The following is a 27,739-nucleotide window of genomic DNA, read 5'->3' on the forward strand; positions in this document are numbered from 1 at the left end:
AGCACATCCCTCCTGACGTTTCTGGAAGAGAAAGGGAGGTGTTAACGCGCAACACAAAGCTGGATCCTTTCCAGCGGCTGGAATCTGCAGCAGGCGGCCGGGGAGCGGCGAGAGGAGGGCTGTGAAGGGAGAGGAAAGGGGACCCCCTCACCCCCGCCTGCCTTTCTCCACAGGAACCGCTGTTGTCCATCTGAGTGCATCCAAGTTTCTCACCAAAAAAAAACTTTCTGTAAAATTTGCGAGCAATTACAGCTCATTCCGTGGCTGGTTAATCCCATTCCCAGTTGTCCCTGGGACTCGTTCTCCATACCAGCGCAATGGGCCGTGTGGGAGGGAAGGGTTGGGCTAATGGGTAGGTTTATAGAGATCGGCGCTACATTGCGGGCCGAAGGGCCCGTACTGTGTTTTATTGTTCTGTGTTTTGCCACAAGAATGTGTATTCACGCTGGTCTGTGGTCTGTCGCCCTCTGCGTTAAATCTGGTTCACTCCCTCCCCCCCCCCAAGCATGTTCCAGTAGAGACTACAGGGGGCACCCGCTTTCCAGGCACCCAGCTTCCATCCTGATCCCCAGTGCACATTCTCCCAGTGACCTGGGGCCCCTTGTTAGTTATTCACTAGGATGGTGCTACCTACTGCTCTGAACGACAATTTGCTGGTGACCAGGGAAGCAAAAAAAAGCAGCTAAATACTCACATTTTCTGGTGATCGATCACTGCAAACAGTGGCCCGTGGAGCTGAGTTCTGTGCCATCTGGTATCCTTGCGGTGTGGCTGGAGTTGCTGGAGTAGATCTGGATTCAATGCGGCGGAGGCATGGATAGATCCAGGTTCTGGTTGAGTTAAGAGCTGGAAAGGTTGGGTCTGGGCTGGATCGAGGCAATGGGGCCCGAGCTCGTGGGTGAGGAACGAGCCGAGGTTTGGACAGTGTAAGCTCCAGGCCAGATTGAAATGGTCGGGGTGTTGGGGTTGGGCTCACTGCTCTGCCGGGTTTGCTTGGCTGTTTGCTGAACTGAGGCTGTGGCCTGCAACGAGAGAACTTCTGGATCGGCAGCAGTGATGCCTGGCGTTGTGAACTTCAGTTCTGAATGCTGTTTGCTTGCTTTATTGGTAGCACGGTTTGGTTTTTTCCCTCCCTCTGCACACATTGGGTGCTTGATGGCCTTCTTTTGTTTTTAATGGTTCTGCTGGGGTTCTTTGTTTCATGGCTGCCTTTAAGCAGACAAATCTCTGTACAAAGATGACATACTTTGATAATAAAATGCACTTTGAACTTTTGAACTTTTCATCTGGGAGGGACTGGCTTTGAGCATAAAGCTTGAGAAGTCATGCTGCAGCTATGTAAAACTTCCTTTAGGCCACACTTGTGAACATGCTTCCCTGCTTGAAATGCTGCTACAAATGAGTTTGTCATTGCACCCGCGCACATGTATTTGTGCAGATGAAAGTACACTGGATTTTGACTTTGACTTGGAGAATTGTGTCCAATTCTGGTCACTCCTTTACAGATTCAGATTTATTTATCAATTGTACATTGAAACGTATAGAGAAACGCATTGTTTGCGACAACAACCAACCCTACCGCAGGTTGTGCTGGGGACAGCGTGCAAGTGTTGCCCCACGTTCTGGTTCCCACATAGTGTGTCCACCGTTTTCAGCCGAACGACGCAAGCATCAAAACAACAGCAGCAACATAAGCCCCACCCCAGGACAGGTCACCTCAAGGCCTCCAGTCCTTGGCCCCAGACTCTCAAACTCACAGACATTGCCCCTTCAGCCTCCAGACTTGCCCTTTACCTCCAGACTGGCTGACTTTAGTCTTCAGTATAGGAAAGATGTGCAGGCTTTGGAGAGCGTGCAGATGCTGCTGGGCTTAGAAACTATTAGCTAGGAGAGATTTGTACTCCTTCCACTCCCCCACCTTCTTATTCTGGCTTCTGTCGCTTTGTTTCCAGTCACGATGAAGGGTCTCAGCCCGAAACGTTGACTGCTTATTCCTCTCCATAGATGCAGCCTGTCCTGCTGAGTTCCTCCAGCATTGCGTGTGTGTGTGTTGGGTTGCTTTTTCATGAATGTCAGAGGCTGAAGGTGAACTGATAGAAGATTGTAAATTTATGATAAGGCAAATTGTCTTTTTATTTCCCAGGAGAAAATGTGAAATACTAGAGGGTGTACCACACGTGCCAAGTGCTGGAGGAACTCAGCAAGTCAGGCAGCATCTAGGGAGGGAAATAAACAGTTGACCCTTCATCAGGACTCGAAAGTACGGGGTCAGGAGCAAGAATAAAAAGTGGAGGAAGTAGAAGTACAAGTTTCTCCTATCTAGTCCCAGCAGCATCCTGGTAAACTTATGTACCCTCTCCAAAGCCTGCGCATCCTTCCTCACTTAACCCATCTGTATCCCATTCAGATTGTGTAGAGTACTTTGCCTTTCGATTATATTTCTTCAGTTTGACATACCCTGATTAAAGTTTCGCTTTAATTGTCACACCTACGTGAAAACATGCAGTAAAATGCATCGTCTGCATCAACAACCAACTGGTGTGCTGGGGGCAGCCTGAAAGTATTGCCTTATTTCCAGCACCAACATAGCACAGCCATAACCTAACCTGCATGTCCTTGAACACACCGGGTTCAGGAACACTCATTACCAACGTACACAACCAACGTTCCCTCTAATTTGTAATGACCGCTGTCCCAAAAATCTGCTGTGCAGATTTTTTGCCCAGTGACAACAACATGTGCGCACCAAGTAATTTCTTCAATAAAAACAGCTTCAGAAAGCTAGTTTTAAAATTTGCAAATCTTTGCCAACTCCATGCTGTCAATGCCGTCCCCATCAGAAACCATGAAAGGAAATGCGATTGTGTACAATCGTGAAATATACTTAACATGCCAACGAGGTAAGGGGTGACAACCTATTGTGCACAGTTTAAATTCCTTTGTATGCTGTTAGCAAAGATTTGTGCACATGCACATGTGAACACCTTCGAGGGAACGTTGCCTACGACCAGCAGGTTCCTGAACTGGTGTGGATAACTTCACTCCCCTCGATGCTGGACTGAATCCAACAACCTATAGGCTCACTTTCAAGGACCCTGCAACTTAATTATATATCTACATTTAAAAAAAAATTTTGCATTTGTCTTCTTTTGCACAATGGTTGTTTGTCTTTGTTATTTATTGTTCTTCATAAATTCTACTGAAACAAAAATAAAATTCCTTTATTTTTCTGTAAATGCCTGCAAGAAAATGAATCATAGAAACATAGAAACATAGAAAATAGGTGCAGGAGTAGGCCATTCGGCCCTTCGAGCCTGCACCGCCATTTATTATGATCATGGCTGATCATCCAACTCAGAACACCGCACCAGCCTTCCCTCCATACCCCCTGACCCCTGTAGCCACAAGGGCCATATCTAACTCCCTCTTAAGCATAGCCAATGAACCGGCCTCAACAGTTTGCTGTGGCAGAGAATTCCACAGATTGACCACTCTCTGTGTGAAGAAGTTTTTCCTAATCTCGGTCCTAAAAGGCTTCCCCTCTATCCTCAAACTGTGACCCCTCGTTCTGGACTTCCCCAACATCGGGAACAATCTTCCTGCATCTAGCCTGTCCAATCCCTTTAGGATCTTATACGTTTCAATCAGATCCCCCCTCAATCTTCTAAATTCCAATGAGTACAAGCCCAGTTCATCCAGTCTTTCTTCATATGAAATTCCTGCCATCCCAGGAATCAATCTGGTGAACCTTCTTTGTACTCCCTCTATGGCAAAGATGTCTTTCCTCAGATTAGGGGACCAAAACTGCACACAATACTCCAGGTGTGGTCTCACCAAGGCCTTGTACAACTGCAGTAGTACCTCCCTGCTCCTGTACTCGAATCCTCTCGCTATAAATGCCAGCATACCATTCGCCTTCTTCACCGCCTGCTGTACCTGCATGCCCACTTTCAATGACTGGTGTATAATGACACCCAGGTCTCGTTGCACCTCCCCTTTTCCTAATCGGCCACCATTCAGATAATAATCTGTTTTCCTATTTTTGCCACCAAAGTGGATAACTTCACATTTATCCACATTAAATTACATCTGCCATGAGTTTGCCCACTCACCCAACCTATCCAAGTCACCCTGCATCCTCTTAGCATCCTCCTCACTGCTAACACTGCCACCCAGCTTCGTGTCATCCGCAAACTTGGAGATGCTGCATTTAATTCCCTCATCCAAGTCATTAATATATATTGTAAACAACTGGGGTCCCAGCACTGAGCCTTGTGGTACCCCACTAGTCACCGCCTGCCATTCTGAAATTCTGAAAAGGTCCCATTTATTCCCACTCTTTGCTTCCTGTCTGCTAACCAATTCTCCACCCACACCAATACCTTACCCCCAATACCGTGTGCTTTAAGTTTGCACACTAATCTCCTGTGTGGGACCTTGTCAAAAGCCTTTTGAAAATCCAAATATACCACATCCACTGGTTCTCCCCTATCCACTCTACTAGTTACATCCTCAAAAAATTCTATGAGATTCGTCAGACATGATTTTCCTTTCACAAATCCATGCTGACTTTGTCCGATCATTTCTCCGCTTTCCAAATGTGCTGTTATCACATCCTTGATAACTGACTCCAGCAGTTTCCCCACCACCGACGTTAGGCTAACCGGTCTATAATTCCCCGGTTTCTCTCTCCCTCCTTTTTTAAAAATTGTGGTTACATTAGCCACCCTCCAATCCTCAGGAACTAGTCCAGAATCTAACGAGTTTTGAAAAATTATCACTGATGCATCCACTATTTCTTGGGCTACTTCCTTAAGCACTCTAGGATGCAGACCATCTGGCCCTGGGGATTTATCTGCCTTCAATCCCTTCAATTTACCTAACACCACTTCCCTACTAACATGTATTTCACTCAGTTCCTCCATCTCACTGGACCCTCTGTCCCTTACTATTTCTGGAAGATTATTTATGTCCTCCTTAGTGAAGACAGAACCAAAGTAATTATTCAATTGGTCTGCCATGTCCTTGCTCCCCATAATCAATTCACCTGTTTCTGTCTGCAGGGGACCTACATTTGTCTTTACCAGTCTTTTCCTTTTTACATATCTATAAAAGCTTTTACAGTCCGTTTTTATGTTCTCTGCCAGTTTTCTCTCATAATCTTTTTTCCCCTTCCTAATTAAGCCCTTTGTCCTCCTCTGCTGAACTCTGATTTTCTCCCAGTCCTCAGGTGAGCCACTTTCTCTGGCTAATTTGTATGCTACTTCTTTGGAATTGATACTATCCCTAATTTCTCTAGTCAGCCACGGGTGCACTACCTTCCTTGATTTATTATGCTGACATATACGTACTCTGATAACAAATTTAGTTTTAACTTTGGACTGTGGGAGGAAACCCACGTGGTCGTTGGGAGAAGGTACAAACTCGTTACCGACAGCAGTGGGAATTGAACCGGGGTTGCTGGCACTGTAATGGTGTTACGGAAGCTACCACACCACCTCCAACAATTTGCCTGTCTCCCTTCTACGCTGTCCAAAGTAAAAAAAAGTCAAGGCACAAGAAATTACATGGAACATAGAGGAGTGCAGCACAGAAACAGGCTGTTTGCCCCACAATATGCAAAAAGGAAAATACAAGAGAGGGTGGAACTAGAAGGGAAGAGGTTACTGCAAGTTACAGAAATTGATATTCAAGCTATTGGGTTGAAGATTATTGGAAGCAATTCAATAGTTTTGTTTTACACAAGTTCCACCTTTTCAGTGTACAAGAGTGGAGAATCTTAAACTAGACTTGGGTGATGTTATCTTCATAACAGGCTGTGCCCTGCTCCCAGGACACAAAGAGATCTCACCCTTCTGTGGATCCTGGCTCGGGTTGTGCCAGGAAAGGCTTTAAACTCCCCTCCCCCTCTGCCTGCTGTCCAATTATCTTTATCTTTTGAAAAAAATGCCAAGACTTTGAGCAATGCAGGGAACAGGAAGCCAGGCCTGCTTCTCCCAGATGGGCCAGACAAAGAGATCTGTGGTTGCTGAAAGATTTCTGACTCACTAGCAAGATTAGTAACAGTCAGTGAAGCAAACTTTACAGAGTTGAACACCAGAGTTCCGTGTCCTTCCTCTGGCCCTATATTAACTCCCACCTCCCCCACCCTGAGACCTCAACGCTCAACACCCCTCCATTTCACATCCATGGTGGTCAGTGTAATTACTCTGCTGTGCCTTCAGCTGCCCAAGCCTTGAATTCCCTCCCTGCACATCCCCTCTGTCATGTGTTCTCTTTCTGAGATCTGCAGCCAGTTGCTTGTCTCGAGATAAGAACGTTACAGAACAATACAGGCCCTTGGGCCCATGATGTTGTGTCGACCCTTTAACCTACCCTAAGATCAATCTAACCCTTCCCTCCCATGTAGCCGTCCACTTTTCTTTCACCCATGTGCCTACCTGGGAGTTTCTTAAATCTTCCTAATGTGTCTGCCTCTACCACCATCCCCAGATCAAGATCTCTGCAAGTTTGTTGTAACCTGCTTTCACTATTAAGAGAAGTGGGATCCATCCTCAAAGATGCCCCCCCACCCAGCCCATGCTCTTCTCTCGCTGCTGCCATCAGCTTGAAGGTACAAGAGCCTCAGGACCCGCACCACCAGGTTCAAGAACAGTTACAACCATCAGGCTCTTGAACAAAAGGGGATAACTACACTCATTCTGCTTCTGGTGTTCTCACTTTTATCTTGTTATTTCATGCTTATTATTCATTGCCATTTACTTATATTTGCATTTGCGGTTTGTTGTCCATTGATCCTGTTCACAGTTATCATTCTATAGATTTGCATATATAGAGTCTATAGATTTCTATAGACTCTCTCTCTCTGGCTATCCATCCCATAGGATGATGATGGTTCCTTTCAGTCAGTTATTGGGGTTTGATATGTGCGTCCTGGAGTGGCTGTACAGGCCGATCCTTGGCAGGCTCTGCTTGCCACGTACTTGGCAGGTGAGGCCTGGAGGGGCAGAAGCTCTGTTGTGGCACTTCCTGTGCCTTTCCTCTGTTGCCTCATTGAGCTTGTTCTCAGCAGCATCCACACCTTTTCCGATGGCGTCCCTCCACTGTGAGTGATCTTGAGCCAGATCCTCCCAGCTTTCTTGATGCTCCTGTGCAGAACATCCTTGCACAGCAGTCACCAGGAAACGAGGAAAACCTCCTCGTTTTCAGGTACCACTGGGACAGTTGGCTGTACAAGATGTCCTTGGGGAGTTTTCCGTCAGGCATTCTGACAACATGTCCTGCCTGGCGCAGTTGGGCTGACATCACCAGGGTTGAAACTGCTGGCATTCCGGCTCGAGAGAGGACCTCGGTACTGGAGACCTTGTCTCACCAGGTGGTCTTCATCAGAGAACGTAGGTGACGCTGCTGCAGTTGGTCAAGCTGGCGTAAGTGTCTCTGATATGGGCACCAAGTCTCACATCCGTTTGACAGGGTTGATATGACAAAGGCCCTGTATACCTTGCACTTGGTGGCCAACCTGATGTTCTGTGACCAAACTCGATCTTTCAGTTGACCAAAGGCAAAGCAGGCTTTTCTGGTTCTTGACTCAGTCTCTACATGCAGAGAAGCTGAGGATGTTGTTATGCTGCCCAGGTAGCAAAACTTGTTGACAGCATTGCCAGCAGGAAAAAGAATCTCAGGTTGTATTTGATGACATGTATGTACTCTGATAATAAATTTTACTTTGAACTTTGATTTAGTGTGATCGGTAAACTTGCTAATGGCGCCGTGTACATTCACATCCAAATACTTCCAAACATGGTAGCAATCAGGATAATGGTCAACGTAATGCTATTGCACCACCAGTGACCCTAGTTCAGTTCTGCCGCTGTCTGTTGGGAGCTTATCTGTTCTCCCCGTGACTGCGTGGGTTTCTTCCCATGTTTCAAAGGGTTAATTGGTCATGTGTGTAACTTGGCAACACAGGCTCATTGGGCCGAAAGGCCTTGTTACTGTGCCCGTGCTGTATTGATGAATAAATGAGTAATAGGGGTCCCAACACTGAGCCCTCCAGTCAGAAAACCAGCCTTTCGTTAGAACTCTCTGCCCAGGTCTCGCACCACGAGCCACAGCCCGAGACAATAACTTCACCCATTCTGAACCACCTAGGTGGGCGCTAATCGATTTACCTCTGCCTCCCTGGGGTGGGAGCACACTGTGTCCGCTGGCTCCCCAGTTCTTTTGGAATTGGAGGACACTGAAGAATCTGGTGCACCTCCTGGTCAAGGATAACTGCACTTTAATCTGATGTTTATTTTATAAACATTGACAACACTATAAACATATTGGTATTGCTATTTTTGGACAGGTATGTGGATTAGCAATGTTTAGCGGGATATGGGCCAAACAGGTCTAACTTGGATGGGGCATCTTGGTTGATATGGGCCAGTTAGGCCAAAGGCCTGTTTCTGTGCTGTATGACACTATACGTGCACCAAGGTCTAGTGAAAAGCTTGTCTTGCATACTGCTCATACAGATCAGTTAATTGCACAGTGCATGGTGGTAAAACAATAATGCTGAATAAAATGTAAAAGCTTTAAGGGAGTAATTCACTCACACCAAGCTGTTCATTGTTAAAATCCTTTACCAGTTACCTGCGTAATTGATAAAGTGATTCACTACTGTCAGTTGTACCAAGGGACACTGAAAACCTTGTTTTGCACGGTCTCCAAGCAAATCATTTCACCATATCCTTGCATACGAGAGAAAAGTAATTAACAGATTGTGTTGGTTCTAAAGAAAGTGCAATGCAGGCCATGAGGTAAACTAAAGATAAGCTTTATTTATCACATGTACATCAAGTGAAAAGCTGTTTGCCTCAACCACCAACACATCCAAGTACAGTACAGTACAGGCCACAGCAAATATAGCATGCCTACAATTTACTAACCCTAACCTCTCTGCAAACAGGAGCACCAAGGGGAAAACCAGTCAGGAAATGAACTGATTGAAGCACAGAATCAAGTATCGCTGTGCTGATTGTACGCTCTAATATCAATTGTTTGGCGACGATAAAGTACAGATGATATTGCCATGTGTTGCACTAATTGTATTACCATACCACCCAGTCACAGTGAAGGGAAGTATCCATCTTTAATGTAGAGAGGTTGAGGCCATCTCATCATACTGTTTGAGGGAGAGAGAGAGAGCTGGTGATTAATATACAAATTTCAACCCTGAGGCCGATCACTTAAACCTGCTAGAGATAATGTCCTGAGGAAACATCCCAAGATACCAGCATAGCACAGGGTAAAGGTAAATAGAAGAGGCTGGTATCTGGAATGGTGAGATGCTGGAGGAACTCAGTGGGGCAGAAGTGTTCCTGGTTGACGCCCTGCATCTGGATTGAAGGTAGCCGCTTTCAAAGGGACTCGACCTCACAATCTACCTTGTTGTGGACCTTGCACCTTGTTGCAGACAGGTTAAACCAGGTGAGGATAGCCAGGACCCCCCCCCCCCCAACCCCTGTGAGGTAAGTATATGCCTACCCCAGCATGCAAAGCCTGTTCCAGCATACTGGGTGGGTGAGATCAACTACAAGATCCAATGGCCAAGGTTTTGCAACACTTTGTGGAGGGCATGACAGGGCAGAGAGTGGCAATGACTATCCACCGCAGCTGAGGGAGGCTCCAGTCATGACAATTTTTTGTTCCACTGGACCAAGTACGGCCAAGGCCGAGTACAGCACTATGCACAAGAAAAAAATCACTGTAAATGGAACAGCAATGATCCAATTTATCAAGTAGCAGAGGAAGTCCAGTAGTTTTCTCATGAATATTTATTTAACTATTCATGACAGCAGCCATACTTTATTAGGAGTTTGAAGCGATTTGGCAAGTACTCAATAACTTCTATAGTTGTCCAATTCTGCATCACTGTCTGGTATGGAGGACCTACTACACAGGACCGAAAGAAGCTGAAGGTTGTAAATCTAGTCAGCTCCATCTTGGGCACTAGCCTACAAAATACCCAGTACATCTTTAGGAAGCAGTGTCTCAGAGACATAATTGATTTACTTGTTTATTGTTTTATTATTTTTTTCTCTCTGCTAGATTATGTATTGCATTGAACTGCTGCTGCTAAGTTAACAAATTTCACATCACATGCTGGTGATAATAAACCTGATTCTAATACCGTTCTTTTTTAAAGTTCTGTTGGATTCATTTGTGGTGAGAGTCTAATCAGTATGTTTCAAAGAAGCTGCAACAATACAGGAAACAATTTTATTAAGTTTATTACAGACTTTAGAAACACTGTCAACATTTTAACCCTTAGCGACACCTGGCAAGCAGGAAGGCAGAGAATACCATTGTATCTAGGCACAGAGAGGCCACTATGGGAATCATGATTGTTCTTGCCCTCCCCCTCTGGGGCTGGAGATCCCATGGTCCAGGGTGCTTCCTCTGTCACCAGCTGCAGGGAGAACAAAACAGAGCATTAGCTGGAGAAGGGGAGCTGCTGTTAACAGACGCCAGGAGCGGGTGGCGGGTGGGAGAGTTCAGAGCACTGTGTGTATCATCCAGACTGATTCAGAAACTCTAGTCTGTTCAGTGTCATCACTAACACCGCCCAGTGATGGGGCTGGTTACAACAAATCACTCACCTCTGCCACAGCCACCTTTAGACTCTCCAGCTCTTCACTGCACCTGCGGACCAGGCAGAACATGAAATGGGGCTCCACAAAACACATTCTGCAAGCAATTAATCCCCATTACAGATGTACCACAGACAGCATTCTACCCCGATGCATCACAGCTTAGAGTGGCAACTGCTCTGCCCAAAACTGCAAGAAGCTTCAGAATTGTGGATACAGACCAGTTTGTCACACGAACCAGCATCCCCTCTACACTACTTGCCGCATCAGAAAAACAGCCAACATAATCAAGGATCCCTTCTCCCTGGTAATTCTCACTTCCTATCTCTGCCAGACAGAAAAACCTGAAACCTCACACCAGCAGGCTCAAATCCAACGTCTAACCCGCTGCTATCAGACTCTTGAACAGATCTCCCATATGCTAAAGACGATCCCCGATCGACCTCACCTTGGCCCTTGCAGTTTACCTGCTCACCCGCATTCTACCATCTCTGGAGCTGTAACTACACTCTGCGTTTCAGTTCCCGTCATGCACTTTCACTCTGAGTTCTGTTACTGCTTTTCCTTTTGTACAAACTTGATGTACTTGTGGTTGGAATGATCAGTCCAGATCATGCAAATGTTTTTCCACCATTTCGGTTTATGTCACAATAACGACCCGGTTAGCGACCGAAAGGAGGAATGTTCAGAGCACTGTGAGCATCAGCAGAGTTAAATCAGTGACTCTAGTCTGTGAAGTCTCATCATTTACATTCCAGAGTGTTCATATTACAGTTCCCTTGACAAAAGAATTTGGCTCACTGGGCAAGTTCACCAGGGAACATCCTCATTCCAAACTTTCAGAGCAACTTGGCCAACTTAGAGAAGAGTTACTCACCTCCGTGCCGCAGAAAGGCCGCTGGGCCCTCATTAGTAAATGGGAAATGTTTCCCCATCAGACACAGCACAGCCATGCTGAGTGTGGACCGTGGGTAGTTACAGTAGCCCATCATCAACCTCCCGTTTCCATGAGCTTTACGCCAAGCAGGGCTCCCAATGTGGGAGGTTAGCATACACCCGCTGGGCCGAATGGGCCACTCTCCAAGTTATGTCTACTGGAGCCACACTGATGCCAGAGATAGGGAGGGGGAAATAAAAAGAAATAAAACCGGTTAGACAGTCAGTGAGCAAACAGTGAGCACTGTCCATACACCTGGCAATTTACATTCTAGAAGCTTCTTAGTTTTTCTGCAAGAGGTGTCAGATTTGCTGTTTTATGTTATCACCAGAATGTATTTTTTTCCAGTCAGTTTCTTTTTGTACAAGATGACATCTTTGTTCTTGTAACATTTAATATATGGCCACAAGCAACAAGTTTTAGTGCCTCTTTCTCAACTCCTGCACCTTTGGATTGGAAGTTCACTAGTACCCAACAGCAGAGACTTCTCAGACAGACGCAGGATTGAACCTGGGTACTTGCATTGTAATAGTGCTATCCTAACCACTGCAGTACCCTGCCACCATGATCCCAACTTCCAATGCGTTTGTATGTTCTCCCCGTGACTGGGTAGGGTGCTCCAGCTTCCTCCCAAAGGTGTGTGGGCAGGCAAGTAGTCTCAGCCCCTTCTGGTCCAACTCCCCATCACCCCCAATTCCTCAATCTTTCACATTTTAATCAATCTCCGCCCTAAGACAATGACCCTTTCACTCCCCCTCACAAAATGTCAAATATTAGAGGGCATGGATTTAAGTTGAGAGGAGGGAGTTTCAAGATGTGTGGGGCACGCTGTATTTTAAAATAACAGTGATGGGACCCAGAGCAGGTTGGCAGGGGTGGTGGTGGAGGTAGGTAGGTGGGTATGACTATGGCATTCATCAGGCTGTTGGGGAGGGTTGGAGCAGAGAGCTTTCGAACTGGCCGTACAACCTGCCATTTTTGTGGTGCGACTGAAGTCTCAAAGGTGCAGGATGGTTGCTGCATAGTGTGTAAGGCCGCAGCACCCAGACCTGAGAGCAGGGAATGAAATGATGTCTGGCCACTGCTGGAATGGCCCTGCAGGCAATTTGAAGCAGCAGAGTCGAGGCAAGGCAGCGAGTGGGGGTGGGGCCCAAGCCCGAGCGCGAGAAACAAGGTGATATTTGGCAGATTTAAGTGCCAGGCCAGATCGGATAGGTTGGGTACAGACCACATTGAGGCAGTGGATAATGGGCCTAGGGCCACATTGAAGTGGCGCGGCCCAGCACCGAGAGCAAGGAATAACCTGATGTTTGGCAGATTTAAGCACCGAGCCAGACTGAGAAGGTCAGGGTGTCAGGGCCGGGCCAGTGTTCAGCTTGTGCTCACATGGTTTACTCATTTCAGCACTGAACTGAGGCCATGGGCTGCAACTAACAGGCTCTTGGAATGGATTCACTTTGTGAACTTCAGTTCTGGATATTTACTTTTATTGATTGTGCTATTTGTTTTTTGACCAGATGTTTTGACTTTTCTTAAAAATGGGTTAGTTTTGTGGCTGCCTGCAAGATGAATCTCAAAGCTGTACACAAGACCAAAAGATATAGCAGCAGAATTAGGCCATTTAGCCCATCAAGTTTTATCATGGCTGATCCAACTTTCATCTCAGCCACAATTTCCTGCCTTCTCCCTATATCCGTTCATGTCCTGACCAATCAAGAATCTATCAACCTCTGCCTGAAATATACATAAAGACTTGGCCTCCACAGCTGCCTGTGGCAAATTCCACAGATTCACCACTCCCTTGCTAAAGAAATTCCTCTTCATCTCCATTCTAAAGGACAGCTCTCTATTCTGAGGCTATACCTTCTGGTCTTAAGACTTTCCCGCCACAGGAAACATCCTCTCCACATCCACTCTGTCATGGCCTTCCACCATCCAGTAGGTTTCAATGATGTCACCCCTCATTCTTCTGAATTCTACTGAATACAGAACCAGAGCCATCAAATGCTCTTCATATTACAAGCTGTTCAATTCTGGAATCATTTTATTTAACACAATGTTTTTGCTCATGGAACAGCCACTCGTGGATTTTTTATTTGTTTTTGGCACCATTCTTTGAAAACTCCAGAGTCTGTTGTGCGTAAAAATCCCAGGAGATCAGCAGTTTCTGAGAAACTCAAATCACCCTGGGTGGCACCTAATTAATTAGCCTGTTTATTTCGGCTTTTTCTTAAGAGGTGCCGAACGTGTTTCAGAACATTCTAGCTACCACTGCACCCCTGACCGTGTGTAGCTGCTCGTGCACCAGTCTCCCCACGTTAAAGTCACACAGCCACTCTTCATTAAGGGAATAACCCTTTGGGAGAACATCATACTCGACTTGAGTGATCACACCAGAATTACTGCTGTTGTGTTAAATATATCTAATGATTTGGCCTCCACCACCCCCGGGAGCAGAGAATTACAAATATTTATCACCCTCTGAGAGAAGGCATTTCCACACACTTCAATTTAAATAACTGGCACTTTATTTTGTCGCTATGCTCTCTGGTTTCTGACTCCCCCACTAGAACATAAAATAGTACAGCACAACAGCTGGCTCTTCAGCTCAAAGTTGTGCCAAAGTAAATTACACTCCTGACACCTAATCACTCCTGAGTGTACACAATGTTCATCAAATCAGAACACTACTGCACAGAAGCGGGCCCTTTGTTCTATCTAGTCCCTCACCAAGACTATAACCCTCCACACTAGAACTTCAGGACATAGCCTCAAGATTCGGGGGAGTAGAGTTAGGATGGAGATGAGGAAGAACTGCTTTTCCCCAAGAGAGTGGTGAATCTGTGGAATTCTCTGCCCAATGAAGCAGTGGAGGCTGCCTCAGTAAATATATTTAATACAAGGTTGGATAGATATTTGCATAGTAGAGGAATTAAGGGTTATGGGGAAAAGGCAGGTAGGTGGAGATGAGTCCATGGATAAATCAGCCATGAGGTTATTGAATGGCACAGTAGACTTGACAGGGCCAAATGGCCTGTTCCTATTTCTTATGTACCCTCCCATCCAAATTCCTCTTAAATGTTGAATTCAAACCGGCATCCATCAGTTTTGTGGGCAGCTCATTCCACACCACCACAGCCCCGTGTGAAGAAATTCCTTACATTCTCCAACACTTCACCTTTAACCCATGACCTCTAACTCTAGTCTCAACCATCCTCCACTATCCTTCCATTTTCTGCACATCCATTTTCCCAAGCCTCTTATACTCCTCTACCACAATTGCCTCCATCACCACCCCAGGCACCCAACACCCTGTGTAAAAATATTGCCCGATTTATCTCCTTTTAAACACCTCACTGTTGAGTATTTGACATTAACTCTGGGGAAAGAAACTTTGAAATAGTTTTTTGTAATAGAAAATAAATCTCTGCATGCACCCCTGAAGTCCCTTTGAGCCTCACCTCACGACCACAGCCATCTTTCAGATACATGTGCCATTCCCACTACCTGAAAGACAGAGAGAATGTTGAAGTGCGATTCTGTGACACAGAACTACAGTAACTGACCGAAAGGAGGAATGTTCAGAGCACTGTGGTTATCAGCAGGGTGACTCAGTGACTCTAGTCTGTGAAATCTCATCATACACATTCCTGGAGATTCCTCTCGTCTACTCTTATTGGAGTTCACCATAGAAGGTTCCATTCCACACTCACTACAGCTTGAAATAACTAACATGATTAAGGGTTTAAAAAAAAAATGATCGGGGGACTTACACACCTCATATCTCTTTGTGTGGAAAAGTTGAGCAAGCTCGGGCTTTTTTGTTTAGTGAAGGAAGATGACAGGCAACGTCAGAGAGGTGTACAAGAGGCATGGACAGAGTGGACAGCCATGACCTTTTTCCCCAGGGTTGCAATGGTTCATACCAAAGGACATCCTTTTAAGGGAGTACAGACAAGCACAGGGAAAGAGGTAGGTTTTTTCCTTTTACAGATTGCAAGTGCCAGGAGTGCAGTGCCGGGTGTGGTGGCTGAGGCCAATACATTAGGGGTAGTTAAGAGACTCAGATAGAAAAATGGTGGGCTACTTGAGAGGGAGTAGTTAGATTGACTGTGGAGTAGGTTAAAATGTTGGCACAATATTTGATTTTGGGCTGAAGGATTCATTCTGTGCTGTACAGAGTAGATTTATGAGGGCATTTCTAGGACTTGAGGGACTGAGTTATGGGAAAGGTTGGGCAGGCTGGGATTTTATTCTTTGAGGGTAGGAGACCGAGGGGTGATCTTACAGACAGCCCATTCTGTGCTGTGTTCCATCTGCTTTAAACTTTACCTTCCCAGCTTAAATTAATGTTCTTTAGTACTCAAATTTTGCAGCTGCTTGTAATGTTTTCCCCGAGTGAAAACACCCACCCTGTGAATCCCCTTTGTACCTCACCTCACGACCACAGCTGTCTCTTCAGAGGTGCCTGCTGTTCCCGCCACCTGAAAAACAGAGAGAATGTTAAAGTGCAGCTCTGTGTCAGAGCTATGGTAACTGACTGAAAGGAGGAACGTTCAGAGCACTGTGGTTAGCCCCAGGGTGACTCATTGTCTCTAGTATGAGATTTCACAGACACATTCCTGGAGATCCATTACTCCTCTCATCTACTCTTGCTGGAGTTCATCAGAACAGAGGGAGTTCTAGTTAGAAGATCAGAGACAGTTTCTTTTCCCCCCGCTACAAAGTGTTAAACGCCTGGAATGCACTTGAGGGACTGAGTTATGGGGAAAGGTTGGACAGAGTGGGATTTTATACAGTCCATTCTATGCTGTACTGTCCTATGCTCCATCTCCTTTAAACTTTCCCCTCTCATCTTAAATGGACGATTTTTAGTATTCAAATTTTGAATCTGGGAAAAAGATAGAAGCAGACTGCTTGAAATGTTTTCCCCGAGTGAAAACACCCACCCTCTGAAAGCCCTTTGGTACCTCACCTCACGATCAGCCATCTTCAGATGCACCTGCCGTTCCCGGCACCTGTAAAGAAAACAGAGGAAGTTAAAGTGTGGTTCTGTGACACAGTTACAGTAACTGACCGAAAGCAGGAATGTTCAGAGCACTGTGGTTATCACCAAGGTTAACTCTGTGACTCTAGTCTGTGAAATCTCATCATACACATTCCTGGAGATATTATTTCAATTCCTGTCTTCTACTCTGTTGGAGTTCAGAGAATATTCCATTCCACACTTGATAAAGGTGTCTAACATTATAGAGGTACGGCTAGAGTGGACAGTCGTGACCAAAAACATCCTTTTAAGGGGAAGGCATTGAAATATGGACAGATCCATATAGGTTTGGTTTCTTTTAGAGTGGCAAGTACCTGGAAGGTATTGCTGGGTATGGTGGTTAAAGTTGATACATTAGGGGTATTTAGATAGGCACCAAGATGGAAGACCTCACTTACTTCAGTGACTTAGCCACTGTTGCCCTCCTCTCCGCCTGCAACAAGGCCAGAAGGTGGAACAGAGCCCCAGGAAGCACAGCTTCAACGACTGACTGGAAACAGGAAGTCTCCGAGCACTGTGATCAGCTACGGGAGTTGTCATTGTTCCTGCTGTCCTCACTGGTGTAGGCTCCTTCCCTCGTCACCGGCTGTCGGGAGAATGGAGACATTGGTTGGAGAAGGCGAGTTTGTGTCAACAGACGCCGGGAGCTGGGTGGTTGGTGAGGAAGTTCAGAGCACTGTGTGTATCATCCAGACTGATTCAGAAACTCTAGTCTGTTCAGCATCATCACTAACAGCGGCACACCAACCAACGATGGGTTTCATTGCAATAAATCACTCACCTCTCTGCCATCTCCTATACTCTTCTCTCCACCACAGGAACATACAGAACCAGGCCCCTGTGAAACACAGATGCACAAGCAATTTTTATAGAAAAACCATATAGTTATTACTCTACATCAATCAGGGCCCTGAACTGGTGTGGATAACTTAACTGACCTCAACTCTAAATTAATTCTACAACCTACATTCACTTTCAAGGACTGACTACAGCTCATGTTCTCACTATTATTTTTATCTGCAAAGTTTCTCTTTTCTTTTATGACCCACTGCTGCTGTTTCCTTTTACAGCAGCAGCACAATACAGAATTACGACAGCATTGTGCAAAAAGTCTCAAGCTCCCTAGCAACATAACACGTGCCGAAGCCTTTAGCACAGCACTGTAACCCTTTGACAATAAATTTTCTTTAAACTTTGAAAGCAATCTACCCATATGCATCACAGCTTGCTACAGCAACTGCTCCGCAAGAAACTTCAGCATTGTGGACACAGCCCAGTCCGTCACTTAAACCAGCCTCTTCCTCCATGAACTGTCCACACTTCCTGCTGCCTTGGATTCTTCGTTCCCCCAGATTACCTTGCATTTTATTTGTCTGCTTGTACTGCACTTCCTCTCCAACTATAACAATGTCTCATGCATTGGTCTTGCTCCTTCCTTTCTACTACCCTGATATTCTGCTGGCAGGAGTGATCTGCCTGTATGCTCGCTAAACAGTAGTTTTCACGACACCTCAATACAATGTGACAATAACAAGCCAGTTAGAAAGCTCAGAAGAGGAATGTTCAGAGCACTGTGGGTATCACCAGGGTGACTCTGTGACTCTAGTCTGTGAAGTCTCATCATCCACATTCCTGGAGATTCATCGCTTCTACAAATACTACATACCTGTCAGAACTCACTGGGGAACATCCCATTCCAAATATTCAGGGACACGTTCAAGATATCACCGCATTCCCATGATTGACTGAACTTACCCACTTCCCTGCAATGGACAGGAGGGGCTTGGTTCCTCATCAGTAGCTTGACCCCTGCAGAAAGCAAAAGCCATTCAGCAAGCTTTGTTCAACACGTCCACCATGGAACTGCCAGCCGTGCCAGGTTATAAACAGATTAAGGTTAGCTTTATTTGTCAAGTACACTGAGACATATTGAAGTGTGTCATTCGCATCAATAACCACAGTTTAAGGAGCAGTATGCGTGCTCACATGGTGTCAATGTAGCACGCCCACAACTTACTTACCCTCACCTGTAGGTCTTTGGTATGTGGGGGGAAAACAGTGCACCTGGAGGGGACCCAAACGGCCACAGGGAGAATGGACAAACTCGTGACCGGCCACAGACCGATTGGAGATTTCTGGGGCTACCAAGCTTCGCACTGACCACAATGTTACAGCAGCTGCCAACCCTCGAGCACAGGTGCAGCGGAACACTGAGGTACAAGGGTTAAAACACATGGGTACTGCCGGGCACCAGCTGGGGGAACGTTAAGAGTTATGCAACATGGAAACAGGCCCGTGAGTCGACAGATGTGGCAGTGGGATCAGACACAATAGCTACGTTTAGAGGCATTACAGACCCAACATGGCAAAAGGGAGTAGTGTAGACGGGCAAGATTGTCAACATGAATGCTGTGGCCCAAAGCACCTGGTTCTGTGGTGAAGGACTCTCTGACCTTGAGCAGTGTCTGATGTGCCTATTCCCACTGTGTGAAATGGAATGGCCTCCCCTGCACGACCTGATACCAAGCTACTCACCCCGGTAAAAGAATCTACAAGACGTACGTAGGTTTAAGCCTCCTCTCCCGGAATCCCAGTACACCACAGATGGGCTGAATGGACTAATTCGGCCCCTGTCTTATGGACACAGTTTACTAAAGGGCAGTGAGAGATCTGTGCCTCTTAATTCAGTAACCCCAGTCTGAAAAGGGATCATGTAACGTTTTGTAACACAACACTATTGAAGCTTCTCCTGTGCACATAGGTTCACCCCCACATCCCAAAGACATACTGGTTAGTTGGTTAATTGGCCACGGTAAACTCTCCTGTGATTAGCCTGGGTTAAAAGGTGGGTTAACTGGCCATGGTAAACTCTCCTGTGATTAGCCTGGGTTAAAAGGTGGGTTAACTGGCCACGGTAAACTCTCCTGTGATTAGCCTGGGTTAAAAGGTGGTTGCTGGACAGTGCAGCTCGTTGGGCTGAATGGGTCCTGTTCCTCACTGCAACTCCAAGCACACAAAACCAACTTCCTGATTGCATCGTCTGCCTAACTTGTCGGGATAAGTGATAACAGGAAATTTTTTTTTTATATATAAATCAGACAAAGTCAGGAAGTCTCCCACACAATCCCTAGACTGTCATATGAACAAGGCTCACACCGGCTGCAGAAATAACAGAACAGAGGCACTCGATGCAGAAGGGGAGCTGCTGTTAACAGACACCAGGAGCGGACAGTGGGTGGGTGGGGGGGAGAGTTCAGAGCACTGTGTGTATCATCCAGAGTGATTCAGAAACTCTAGTCTGTTCAGTGTCATCACTTTAACAGCCACGCCACCCATTGATGGGGTTTGTTACAATGACTCACTCACCTCACTGCCTCAGACATCTTCAGACTCTCCTGCCTTTTCTCCATCTGTGGGAAGGACAGAACACAGCCTCGTGAAACACAGACACAGTAAGCAACTGTTTAAGAGAGCACCCTGGCTGGCTTGGTATAGTAACTACTCTGCCTGTGACTGCAGGAAACCGCACAGTCGTGGACACCTCAGTCTCTCCTCCACCCACATCATTCTCACTTTAGACCCCACCCCCCCAGCTTGCGGAAGATATAAAAGCTTAATTCAGTAACTCCAGTTTGAAAGTGGGGGAGAGGGAGATGGTCATGTTGCACTCTGCAGTTTCCCATCACAGGATCACTTTTGTTTTATAACCTGCGTGAGTTATCTGGTCTTCCATAAATCTAAACAATCTCCTTCAAGTAATCACTGGCAGGTCAGCTCTTTTGAAATTGGCTCCTAAACTGTGGAACTCAGTATCTATAACTATAAGGGGTGCAGACTCAATCAGCACTTTTAAACACCAATTCAAAACCTATTTTAGCTAACATCTTTATCTTTTAATTTTAAAAAATCTTTCATATTCTTACTTTTATCCCATTGTAAAGGACTTTGAACTACATCATCTATATGAAAAGTGTTCTATAAATAAAGTTGTTATACGCACCTATTTCCATTTTTATATTTTCTATGATTTATAATTTAAATTTTTAAATATTTACTATCGATTTGTAATCCAGGGAGCGGGAAGCGCAGAATCAAATATCGCTGTGATGATTGTACGTTCTAGTATCAATTGTTTGGCGACAATACTTGGCACGTGGAGTCTAGGTCCTGAGATGTTATCCCACTCCACTGGGGTAACAAAAAAAAATTAAATGCATATAACCAGGACACCCCGCCACAAATCTCATTCTGAAGAGAGAGGTGGAACCCTGGGCCTCACACTTGTAAGTTCAATTTTTCCAATTACACTAATACATTACGACAGAGTAACATGTCCTTTGGCCTGCAATGTCTGAACACGATGCTACATTAAACAAAATCTCTTCGGACTGCACATGATTTGTTTTTAATCCTTCCGTATTCACTCAAACCACGTTTTATCTACTTTCAATGCCTGTTTATTCTCCCTACATTTCCATTCACTATCGCCAGATTTCACCACTCTACCAACGATTTACCACGGCCTTTTAACCCACCAGTCTTTGGGATGTGGAAAGAAACCAGACAGCCGGAGGAAACCACGCGGTCCCAGGGAACATAAATTCCGAGGACTCTCAGACCTGAAACACGTACTGTTTCTCTTTCCACACTTGCTACCTAACCTGCCGAGTTTCTCCCCAGCACTTTCTGATCATATTTACAATGGGAGCAGTGAGTCGGCCACTCCGCACCTCGAGCTTGTCCTGCTACTCGATAGGGTTGTGTCCTATTAACCACACCAGGCAGCATCGAGCCCAGGGTCACTGCAGCCGTGAGTAACGGCTCTGTCCAGTGTGTAGTCCACCCTGTTCCTGCTCGACCACCTACACAGGCTACTCTGCTCCCAGTGATGAACAATATGCACACGTTCCACAAATTCAGTGACCTCGGCAAAAACGGGCTGAAAATTTACAACACAAGAGATTCTGCGGATGCTGAAAATCCAGAGCAACGCACACAAAATGCTGAAGGAACTCAGCCGGCCAGGCAGCACAGATGGAGAGGAATAAAGAGTTGACGTTTCGGGCCGTGGCCTTACATTGGGACTAGTCTCGGCCTGACCTCCACTACCTTCTGCGCGTTACTCTTGGCACTCACCCTGCGGCTTACCCAGGCGCCTTCTGTCTCCTTCCCAGTTCTGAACAAGCGTCCTCCAGCCGAGACTTTAACTTTGTTCATCTTCCCGCAGACCCGCTTTCAAGTTTCAAAAGCAGAGCCGCGGCCGGCTCCAGACTGCGCAGCGCCAGCGCCACCAGACCACGTGGAGCTCACAGGGCTTCAGGACCCCGGCGTTAGGTGCCCGTCCGCCCGCCTGAACTGGTTGCATCCTTGTTCCGACCCCCCCGGGACAACGTGCTGCTGCACGTCACGTTCTACGAAAACAAATCGTTACCGCCTTTTTTTGTCCTTTTCAGTATAAACAAGTTTATTTGCGCGCGTGTATTTATCGCGCGAGCGAGAGCAGCCTCCGAAGTTTTGGGGGGAGGGATAGCAGAGTAGGAGAATGGAGGCAGGGGAAGGGTTAAGGAAGGCGAGTGGGACAGGGAAGGTGGGATGTGGTATGAAGGGAGGGGGAAGATACAGGTCGGGGAGAGAGCAGAGTGTAGGAGAGATGATAGGAGGATAACGAGTGGGCGATGGCAGATGAAGAGGTGTTGGAGAAGGTGGAAGGGGATGGTGCTGGAGGACTGATGAAGGACGGGAGCAGAGGGTCAAGGGTGGGCAATGGCATTCCAGTCTTATTTCTCCCTTCTTTAAGCTCCTCTCCTCCATATTCCTCCGGTCTCCGCTAGTGATGACAACAGAAGCTCACAGACCCATTGCCCCATTTCCTAGCATATCTACAATGTTGAAATCCATAGATTCACAGAGCAGAAAGCAAAGATCTCAAAACCAATCTCGGTGCAATATGTACTGTCAAAGTCTCTGTGATACCTTGGCCTCCATCGACACAGCCCTTCTCTAACCTGTACAGCAAATTAATTTGGATTCCCTAAGTCAACTTCTCGTGAAAGAATTGTCCAAGTGCAGTAGGCTTCAACCTATGCCCCACCCAAAATGTTTGAATTATCTGGAAACCCTCAATGAAGTTGGGATTTAATCACCTTGATGCCCGACCTGATCTTCCAGCAATTCACCATTCTTGTCGTGGCCACTCATTTCGATTCGTCCCATTCCCATTCTGATATGTCTGTCCATGGCCTCCTCTATTGTCACACTGAGGCCAAATTCAGGTCAAAGGAGGAACACCTCATATTCAGACGAGGTAGCCTCCAATCTTATGCATGAACATCAATTTCTCTAACTTCTGGTAATTTCTCCACCTCCTTTGTTTTCTTTTCCCGTTTTTCATTCTGGTTACACTCTCACTCTCTCTTCTCCTCTCCTGCCCATCATCTTGTCTGATTCCCCTCCTCCTCCGCTGTCCTCTCCTAATCATTGAGTACAGCAGGGGAACAGGCCTTTTGGCTCAATTTATCTGTGCTGGCCAAGGTACCTACAAGCGCCAGTCCCATTTGTCTGCATTTAGCCCCTCTCCTAAACTTTTCCTAACCATAAGGGGCAGAAGACGCTGTTGGGAGTTGTGTACAGGCCACCTAACAGTAGTAGTGAGGTCGGAGATGGTACTAAACAGGAAATTAGAAATGTGTGCAATAAAGGAACAGCAGTTATAATGGGTGACTTCAATCTACATGTAGATTGGGTGAACCAAATTGGTAAAGGTGCTGAGGAAGAGGATTTCTTGGAATGTATGCGGGATGGTTTTTTGAACCAACATGTCGAGGAACCAACTAGACAGCAGGCTATCCTGGACTGGGTTTTGAGCAATGAGGAAGGGTTAATTAGCGATCTTGTCGTGAGAGGCCCCTTGGGTAAGAGTGACCATAATATGGTGGAATTCTTCATTAAGATGGAGAGTGACATAGTTAATTCAGAAACAAAGGTTCTGAACTTAAAGAGGGGTAACTTTGAAGGTATGAGACGTGAATTAGCTAAGATAGACTGGCAAATGACACTTAAAGGATTGACGGTGGATATGCAATGGCAAGCATTTAAAGGTTGCATGGATGAACTACAACAATTGTTCATCCCAGTTTGGCAAAAGAATAAATCAAGGAAGGTAGTGCACCCGTGGCTGACAAGAGAAATTAGGGATAGTATCAATTCCAAAGAAGAAGCATACAAATTAGCCAGAGAAAGTGGCTCACCTGAGGACTGGGAGAAATTCAGAGTTCAGCAGAGGAGGACAAAGGGCTTAATTAGGAAGGGGAAAAAAGATTATGAGAGAAAACTGGCAGAGAACATAAAAACGGACTGTAAAAGCTTTTATAGATATGTAAAAAGGAAAAGACTGATAAAGACAAATGTAGGTCCCCTGCAGACAGAAACAGGTGAATTGATTATGGGGAGCAAGGACATGGCAGACCAATTGAATAATTACTTTGGTTCTGTCTTCACTAAGGAGGACATAAATACTCTTCCAGAAATAGTAGGGGACAGAAGGTCCAGTGAGATGGAGGAACTGAGCGAAATACATGTTGGTAGGGAAGTGGTGTTAGGTAAATTGAAGGGATTGAAGGCAGATAAATCCCCAGGGCCAGATGGTCTGCATCCTAGAGTGCTTAAGGAAGTAGCCCAAGAAATAGTGGATGCATTAGTGATAATTTTTCAAAACTCGTTAGATTCTGGACTAGTTCCTGAGGATTGGAGGATGGCTAATGTAACTCCACTTTTTAAAAAAGGAGGGAGAGAGAAACCGGGGAATTATAGACCGGTTAGCCTAACGTCGGTGGTGGGGAAACTGCTGGAGTCAGTTATCAAGGATGTGATAACAGCACATTTGGAAAGCTGTGAAATGATCGGAAAAAGTCAGCATGGATTTGTGAAAGCAAAATCATGTCTGACGAATCTCATAGAATTTTTTGAGGATGTAACTAGTAGAGTGGATAGGGGAGAACCAGTGGATGTGGTATATTTGGATTTTCAAAAGGCTTTTGACAAGGTCCCACACAGGAGATTAGTGTGCAAACTTAAAGCACACGGTATTGGGGGTAAGGTATTGGTGTGGGTGGAGAATTGGTTAGCAGACAGGAAACAAAGAGTGGGAATAAACGGGACCTTTTCAGAATGGCAGGCGGTGACTAGTGGGGTACCGCAAGGCTCAGTGCTGGGACCCCAGTTGTTTACAATATATATTAATGACTTGGATGAGGGAATTAAATGCAGCATCTCCAAGTTTGCGGATGACACGAAGCTGGGTGGCAGTGTTAGCTGTGAGGAGGATGCTAAGAGGATGCAGGGTGACGTGGATAGGTTGGGTGAGTGGGCAAATTCATGGCAGATGCAACTTAATGTGGATAAATGTGAAGTTATCCACTTTGGTGGCAAAAATAGGAAAACAGATTATTATCTGAATGGTAGCCGATTAGGAAAAGGGGAGGTGCAACGAGACCTGGGTGTCATTATACACCAGTCATTGAAAGTGGGCATGCAGGTACAGCAGGCAGTGAAAAAGGCGAATGGTATGCTGGCATTTATAGCGAGAGGATTCGAGTACAGGAGCAGGGAGGTACTACTGCAGTTGTACAAGGCCTTGGTGAGACCACACCTGGAGTATTGTGTGCAGTTTTGGTCCCCTAATCTGAGGAAAGACATCCTTGCCTTAGAGGGAGTACAAAGAAGGTTCACCAGATTGATTCCTGGGATGGCAGGACTTTCATATGAAGAAAGACTGGGTGAACTGGGCTTGTACTCGTTGGAATTTAGAAGATTGAGGGGGGATCTGATTGAAACGTATAAGATCCTAAAGGGATTGGACAGGCTAGATGCAGGAAGATTGTTCCCGATGTTGGGGAAGTCCAGAACGAGGGGCCATAGTTTGAGGATAGAGGGGAAGCCTTTTAGGACCGAGATTAGGAAAAACTTCTTCACACAGAGAGTGGTGAATCTGTGGAATTCTCTGCCACAGGAAACAGTTGAGGCCAGTTCATTGGCTATATTTAAGAGGGAGTTAGATATGGCCCTTGTGGCTACGGGGGTCAGGGGGTATGGAGGGAAGGCTGGGGCGGGGTTCTGAGTTGGATGATCAGCCATGATCATAATAAATGGCGGTGCAGGCTCGAAGGGCCGAATGGCCTACTCCTGCACCTATTTTCTATGTTTCTATATACCTGTCCATGTGTCATTTCAATGTCATAGTTGTCCCCACCACAAGCACTTCCTCTGGCAACTTGTTCCATATATTTGTAACACTCTGTGTGGAAAAAGTTAATCTCGCTTTAAACCTTTTCCCTCTCACTTGTTACAAGTTGTTCTACAAATGCAAGCTGATAATGGCTGAGGCAGCCATGACTTTGTGACAAACTTGTGCTGTGAGCTATTGAGTCCGTGATCTATGTATGCTTCTTCCCCCAAGGTTACGTCAGGGTTCTGTCTTCAAGTTCCTGGGTGTCAGCATCTCGGAAGGTCTATCCTGTGCCTAACATATTGATGAGGGCATGCCAGGGGCAATATTTCATTAGGAACTTGAGCAGTTTTGGTATGTCACTGAAGACTCTTGCAAATTCCTACAGATGTATGCTTTACATCACTGTCTGGCACAGAGGCACCAATGCACAGGATCGGAAAAAGCTGCAGAGGCTTGTAAACTCAGCCAGCTCAATCACGGGTACAACCCTCCCCACCAGCAAGGTCATCTTTGAAAGGCAGCATCCAGCACGAAGGAACCTTACGATTTAGGACATACCCTCCTCTCATTACTACAATCAGAGAGGAGGTTCAGAAGCCTGGAGACACACACTCAATGCTTTATGAACCTCTGCCACCAGATTTCTGAACGATCCATGAACCCTTGAACTGTTTTGCTTTCTTTAGTCTCTTTTTTATCACTCTGCTTATTTATTTTGTTATATTCTTTATTGTAACAGTGATAGTGAGAGGTACAGAAAGGGGTTTCTGTGGCAACAGGCAGGATTTATAAGGACAGGAAATATAAGGATGGAGTTAAAGGGAAAGAGAGAATAAGAAAAGTTAAGAAAGACAACAGAATTAACGGGGCAGAAAGCTCAGGAAGGGATAGGAGAGTATGGCCAAGTGCAATAACGAATTGATGTGAAAGGTGAGGGGAGTAATGGATTGAAAGTATTATATGTGAATGCACAAAGTATCAGAAATAAAGTGGATGTGCTTGAGGCTCAGTTGGAAATTGGCAAGTATGATGTTGTGGGAATAACAGAGACATGGCTGCAAGAGGACCAGGGCTAGGAAATGAATATTCAAGGATATACGTCCTATCGAAAGGACAGACACGTGGGCAGAGGGGGTGGGGTGGATCTGTTGGTGAGGAATGAAATTCAGTCCCTTGTGAGGGGGGACATAGAATCAGGAGACGTAGAGTCAGTATGGATAGAACTGAGAAATTCTAAGGGTAGAAAGACCCTAACGGGAGTTATCCACAGGCCCCCAAACAGTAGCCTGGATATAGGGTGCAAGTTGAATGAAGAGTTAAAACTGGCATGTCGCAAAGGCAATGCTACGGTTGTTATGGGGGATTTCAACATGCAGGTAGACTGGAAAATCAGGTTAGTACTGGAACCCAAGAAAAGGAGTTTGTGGAGTGCCTCTGAGATGGATTCTTAGAGCAGCTTGTACTGGAGCCTAATGGGGAGGAGGCAATTCTGGATCTAGTGTTGTGTAGTGAACCAGATTTGATAAGGGAACTCGAGGCAAAGGAGCCATTAGGATGTAGTGACCATAATATGATAAGTATTAATCTACAAATTGAGAGGGAGAAGGGAAAATCGGAAGTGTCAGTATTACAGTGGAACAAAGGGAACGATGGAGCTATGAGGGAGGAGCTGGCCAAAGTTCAATGGGACAGTACCCTAGCAGGGATGACAGTGGAACAACAATGGCGGGTATTTCTGGGAATTATGCAGAAGATGCAGGATCCGTTCATTCCAAAGAGGAAGAAAGATTCTAAGGGAGTAAGGGTTGACCGTGGCTGACAAGGGAAGTCAAGGACAGTATAAAAATAAAAGAGAGGAAGTATAACATAGCAAAGATGAGCGGGAAGCCAGA

The 27,739-nt window shown here is 45.8% G+C and overlaps 2 long non-coding RNA genes across 8 annotated transcripts in view; one reads left to right on the forward strand and one right to left on the reverse strand.

Moving 5' to 3' along the window:
• Window positions 1-10,261: 10,261 nt before the first annotated feature.
• LOC134346631 (uncharacterized) lies at window positions 10,262-21,925 on the reverse strand. 6 transcript variants are annotated; one of them, XR_010017966.1, is made up of 11 exons: window positions 21,770-21,925; window positions 19,988-20,031; window positions 18,377-18,430; window positions 17,403-17,459; window positions 17,020-17,207; window positions 16,550-16,592; window positions 16,012-16,058; window positions 15,036-15,081; window positions 11,515-11,742; window positions 10,647-10,689; window positions 10,262-10,456 (listed from the first exon to the last, which is right to left on the reverse strand). It is a non-coding gene; the product is annotated as an uncharacterized LOC134346631 (long non-coding RNA). The 6 variants fall into 6 exon arrangements; XR_010017965.1 differs by having other exon boundaries at window positions 21,758-21,925; XR_010017967.1 differs by having other exon boundaries at window positions 18,288-18,430; window positions 21,758-21,925.
• LOC134346633 (uncharacterized) overlaps window positions 15,100-27,739 on the forward strand; it is a 37,873-nt gene continuing 25,233 nt past the window's right edge. For both annotated transcript variants that reach the window (XR_010017972.1, XR_010017971.1), the window contains exon 1: window positions 15,100-15,546. This is a non-coding gene — a long non-coding RNA (uncharacterized LOC134346633). The remainder of the gene's footprint in view (window positions 15,547-27,739) is intronic.

This window comes from Mobula hypostoma, chromosome 5 (genome assembly GCF_963921235.1).
Source record: "Mobula hypostoma chromosome 5, sMobHyp1.1, whole genome shotgun sequence".
NCBI classification, from domain to species: Eukaryota; Metazoa; Chordata; class Chondrichthyes; order Myliobatiformes; family Myliobatidae; genus Mobula; species Mobula hypostoma.